General features: G+C 31.6%; 1 long non-coding RNA gene across 1 annotated transcript; it reads right to left on the bottom strand.

Moving 5' to 3' along the window:
* LOC123265844 lies at positions 1 to 581 on the bottom strand. The gene is made up of 2 exons (XR_006509681.1): positions 171 to 581; positions 1 to 45 (listed from the first exon to the last, which is right to left on the bottom strand). It is a non-coding gene; the product is annotated as an uncharacterized LOC123265844 (long non-coding RNA).
* Between the last annotated feature and the right edge of the window lie 5,294 nt (positions 582 to 5,875).

The raw sequence follows: 5,875 nt of genomic DNA, 5'->3' as shown, positions 1-5,875 counted from the left end.
TTCCGCATCTGATATAATTTATTGAGCAGATAATACCTTAAAAGCCTTTTAAAATTATAACACGTTAATTGATTCTAATGAATATATGTTAATTAAATAATAATAAATAATAGATAAGGATAATCATTGTTAACAACGATCTGATATTATATTATTATTACTGTCTGTACCTCGACCAGGTTTTCTGCGGTTTCCCTAGGTCGCTGTGCTGAATTTAAAGCCAGGTAAATACAGGTACATGAATATGTAAGCCGGCCGCAGCCGAAAATAATAAGTGTTATAAATAAATAAGTTTATATAAGTACATGTAAGATAGTATATTACGCACTATGTATAAGGGTAGTTCTAGCAATAGTATAGGTGTATACGTGTAACCATAGTGGGGGAACGTGAAGCTGAGCAGTCAGAGTTGAGACTTTGTGACTTCACTTCTCCCCGAGAGCTGTAACTATTCACTCCATCTCTCCGATTTCTAAATAAACATCAACATTAAGTTCAATTGAACTCTTATCATTTAAAATCATACCTTGCCACACAATCTAAATCAGTCATTTTTAAGTATATTTCAAATTAAATTATAAAATAAAATCCCGCGTGACAAACAACCCACTTCCCAGTGAACACATGACTTCAATATGACGTCATTTATAAGTCATAGGAATGTCACAATATTTTACGTAAATATGACGTAAAATTGACCTGTCTTGTGATCCAATTATGATGTAAAAATATATGATATATTTTTGACATCATACTGATGTAAGTTTATTACTTCTCTATGATGTAACGGAAATGACTTAGATATTACGAACAACTGACATAATATATAAACTACAATATTACGTAACATTAATGCCATCATTGTATGTCATAACGACGTAAGTTTAACATCATGCATTTACATCAGTGACAAGTTACGGTTGTACGTAATCTTGACGTAAGTTTAACATCATGCGTTTACATCAGTGACAAGTCACGGCTGTACGTAATCTTGACGTAAGTTTAACATCATGCGTTTACATCAGTGACAAGTCACGGCTGTACGTAATCTTGACGTAAGTTTAACATCATGCGTTTACATCAGTGACAAGTCACGGCTGTACGTAATCTTGACGTAAGTTTAACATCATGCGTTTACATCAGTGACAAGTCACGGTTGTACGTAATCTTGACGTAAGATTAATATCATGTGTTTACATCAGTGACAAGTCACGGTCTTACGTAATACCGATACCATCTGTGAGTCATTATTTAACATCAATAATTTGTCACAATTGTACATAATACTGACGTAATTTGAAAGTCATTTTCTAAATCAGTGACAAACGATTATTTTCCATAATATTGATAAAATTTGGGGATGTATTTTTTAATATTATCGATTGATCAAAATTTATCAAATATAAAACTTCTTTAACAAGATGTCTAATTTACAATTAATCGCTAAATATTAGTGAAAATTGGTTTAAAATTTAGTAAGAATCAGGAAGAGGTAAACAGCTGATTTAAGCTGGTACCTTGTAAATTTAAGTCCGCTCTTAATAACAAAAATTTATAATTTATAATATTAATGAATATATCTAACATATTAGCAAATAACATACAAAATATATTTTCATTTACGTTTTTAAGAAAAAACATACAAATTAAATACATGTGGGATATAAACTTTTGTATCTTTGCTTGTATGTTTCCATACACTGCAGAAAAATATTGACTCAAAGGTAAATTTCTTTGGACCAAGAATATATTAGAGATGACTGAAAATTTCGTGAATGAAGTCAAAATTTCTTGACACTAAAACACTTCTTGCTCCAATATAACTTCGGCCTCCGTCAAAATTTTCTTGGTGCAAGAAATACTTTTTCGTTGCATATGTTTCTCACTTATATTTTTTCCATGAATTTAGGTACTTTTATCCATTGTAAAAATATTTTCGACTTCATTCGGTATAAATGATTTGGTGTGAAACTGATAACAAAATACCGAGTTCAATTTATGTGGCATGAACTCTAAATTTTTAAACCGTCAAGCGAGTAAACATATAATTTTTTATGATTTCGCGTCAAGAAATAAAATGTCAGTCATTTAAATATTGCACTATTACTTGAAAAATAATTTTCTGACATTAGTGCTGCTACTTATGAAACATTGTATTTGAAATAATTCAAACAGTTCCATGATTGTTATTGACGAGACTAATAGTATTTTACACAGTAAAAATTTTGCGTCATTGCGTCAAAAACTTTAGTGTTAAAATTTTTGTGTTAAATATTTAACTTTTTAAGTGTAAATTTAACATTTATTGTGTTAAATCAACATAAAAAATGTTAAATATTTAAAATAAAATTTTAACACAAAATTTTTGACACAATGACGCAAAAATTTTTTTACTGTGTACATCAAGTTTCATAATTTTGTTAGTATGTTAAATTAAAGAAATTCAAATTTCGAAAAATTGAAATTAAAAGAAATATAGATTAAAAAATGCTATACTTAAAAGAATTAAAATTAAAAAAAAAGAATCTAAAATATGTAAATTGAAATTTTGAAGAAGAAAAATCCAAAGTAAAAATACTAAATTTTCAGAAAAAGTTAAATAAAAAAAAAAATTCGAGTCTTGAGAAATCAATAAGTATCAAAAATATTCAAATGACACGGATACATCGTTTACTCTGAAAAATTTCACTTTGTGAAAGTTCTCTGTGTCCGCTTTTAGACGAAAATTTTTGAAAGTGTAAGATTCAATCAATTCTTATGAAAATTTATAAATTGTCTATTAATTACCACAAGTTTCACTAGAGAGCCTTTTATAAGAGTTTTTACAAAGTTTTATAGAACTTTATAAAATTTCATGAGTTTAATGAAATTTTATGAAATTGTATAAATTATTAGACTTGAATTTTATACAATTCCAGCTCTTAAAATCCATTTAATCTCAGAAAAAATTATGAAATAAGCATTTTTCGTCATGTAAGGCTTATCACGTAAGTTATTTACTTCGTGACATAAACCGTTACTTGGACAAGTGAGCAGCGTTCCAGACTCCGACACGTGAGGACCCAAGTTCGAGCCCATCATATTTCAGGATTTTTTCATCAAGTATCAACATATAACTAGTGTTTCAAACTGTAATAAGTCCACAACACTATAATTAATTTCAAAATTGCCATCTTTTTATTTTTGAGAAATTTTTTTTTTAATATTTTTTCTGAGATACAATTCTTACATCACTTACATCACTTTTACGTCATAATGACATCATTATCATGATATAGACATCACAGGTATGTCATATTGACGTCATAAATGTCATTGAGACATAATACTGACGTCATGACTACGTCATATTTTTACGTCAGAATCTTACGTCAAGAAGTGTGAAATAATGAGTCACATATGACTCATTCGTGACTTGTATCTTACGTAAATCCTGACATAGCCCAATGTCATTTTGACGTAACATTGACGTAAACGTGTTTACTGGGTTGTCCACGAGGTGTCATCATCGGCGAATCTAGTAACTTCGCAGGACATAACAACTGGTGACAGCGGTGGGATTTGTCATTACCGTTGGGATTTAATTTTGCGAAATAAAAAAAAAAAAAAAAAAAACAAAAAAAAAAGGAACAAAATTGTAATATTACTTTTCGGAGTGATAACAAATTGATCAACGAGTTCATATCCATCATCGAGGGTCTCACTTCATCAGGAACCTCCTCACGGAGCATTATTTCATTTTTGAGAATTACCATCATCGACGTACCTACGAGTCAATACCGCCAAGGGTCATCTTCAAGTCATCATCCTCAATAAATTGAAAGTGTAAAGTGAAAAGTGAAAAGTTCCGAAAACAAAAAAAAAAAAAAAAGGGGGCAATTTCGCGAGTGTTGGTGTAAATTTGTTATTAATAAGTTCTATTGAATATCAACTGTATTGAATATCTACACACTGTAAGTCCTAGTTATTAATTTTCTTTTAGTATATGCCAGCTATCGGTTAATTTTAATTAAAATCTAAATTTGTATTAGGTATTGAAATATTTGCATTAATTAAGTCAGAACTATAAATTTTACCAAAATGTCCAATTCTAATTCTGCTCAAGTTGGTTTAGAAGAGACTCCTCCGCAAATAGGATTAGAATTTGGAGTCGGCAATCTACCATCTGTAAACAATAAAACTCAAAGTTTATCTTCTTCCTCTGGTAGCTTCACGATTAATTCTGCATTATCTTCTAATACGGCCTCAACTAATTTAATTCCGATTGTAAATTCTCCTAGCACAGAAAGTTCGTCCTCCTCTTCTGGTACTTCTACTATGCCACCTGTATCTTCTGCATCAACTTCAAATAGTTTTTGTCCGATTATAAATCCACCTAGTATCGTTCCGTTGTTAAGTATTCCGAAAAATCAAGAACATAATTATTCTCTTGATAATCTCCAAAACCCGGCAAATACTTTCGGTTCTCGTTATATGAATCTGAAAGATTGTATTAGTTTAATTCCTATTTTTAATGGGGATAATCTGCCGGTAAATAGTTTTATTGGACTTTGCAAGCAAACTGCTAAATTAATTCACCCTTCTGGGATTTCGTATTTAACGCAGCTAGTGAAATCGCGTATCCAAGGCAGGGCTAGCGGTTATGTTATTGATGAACCTGAGTGCACTTTGGACGATATATTAAATAATTTGAAACGGGCTTTATCTCCAAGAAGAACTTTGTCCCAGTGGCAAACCTCATTGGCAACCATTTATCAGCACGAAGGTGAACAAATCATGGATTATATCACAAGGTTGAAGGTTAGAATGCAGGGGTTATCAGAGGAAATCTCTAAGAATCCTGTTAATGAGGTTAAAAATGGGCTGTTGGTCGCATTACGTGAGGGATCGCGAGATAGTTTTATTCGGGGTTTAAGAGGTCAGTTAGGATTGTCTGTTGCAAGCCATAAGCCACATACTCTGACCCAAGCCATAGACGTAGCTTTACAACTAGAGAAGGAACTTGAACAACGAAATTTACTTTTTAATTTACCTTCTGATAATGAAATAATTAATAATCAACATTTCAATGTAAATAACCAAGGTCATTTTCAACACGCCGGTGGATTTCAAGGGGAGAGAAGGTTTAACAAACATAAACCGAATCATGGGGCAAATTTTAAGAATCATGCTGCTGTAAAGGTTACTCAGTCTCATGATCATGGTAATGGTAATAATTTTCATAAACTAGACCGGAAGTCTGTAATTTGTTATCGCTGTGGGTGCCGTGGACACGTTAAACGAGAATGTACAACCTCAAACTTATTTTGCACAAAATGCGGGCGAAGGAATCATGTAGCAGCCGTTTGTAGATCTAGAGTCACTTCGGGCGCGCCACAAGTTCCTACTCTGAATCAAACGGCTATAACAGACGATAGCGATCAAAGTACTACTTAAGATAGAATCAAAACTGAAGTTAGAGAATTAAGACCTCAAATGAACGCGTCTATTAACGTCACCGAATCAAATCACGTTACGCCTCCGTGTATTACTGTTACCAGTGATGATTTATTAAATATGCAAAAATTCTGACTACTGATAGATTCGGGAGCTGATATTAGTTTAATTAAAGAAGATTGTTTGTCACCAAATTTAAAAATTGATAAAAGTATTATATATAATCTATCAGGAATAACTTCTGGGTCGGCCAGAACCCTTGGTCAAGTTTTTATAAATTTTAACTCCATGCGTTGCAAATTTCAGGTCATTGGACCTGATGTCCCATTAAAAGAAGACGGTATATTAGGCTTAGATTTCCTTCAGCCACATAAAGCCAGCATTTGCTTTGAAGATAATACCTTAAAATTAAATAATAATAGTAGTATACCATTAAACA

Source organism: Cotesia glomerata, linkage group LG1, assembly GCF_020080835.1.
Source record: "Cotesia glomerata isolate CgM1 linkage group LG1, MPM_Cglom_v2.3, whole genome shotgun sequence".
NCBI lineage: Eukaryota > Metazoa > Arthropoda > Insecta > Hymenoptera > Braconidae > Cotesia > Cotesia glomerata.
This window is presented reverse-complemented; position numbering and strand designations above follow the sequence as displayed.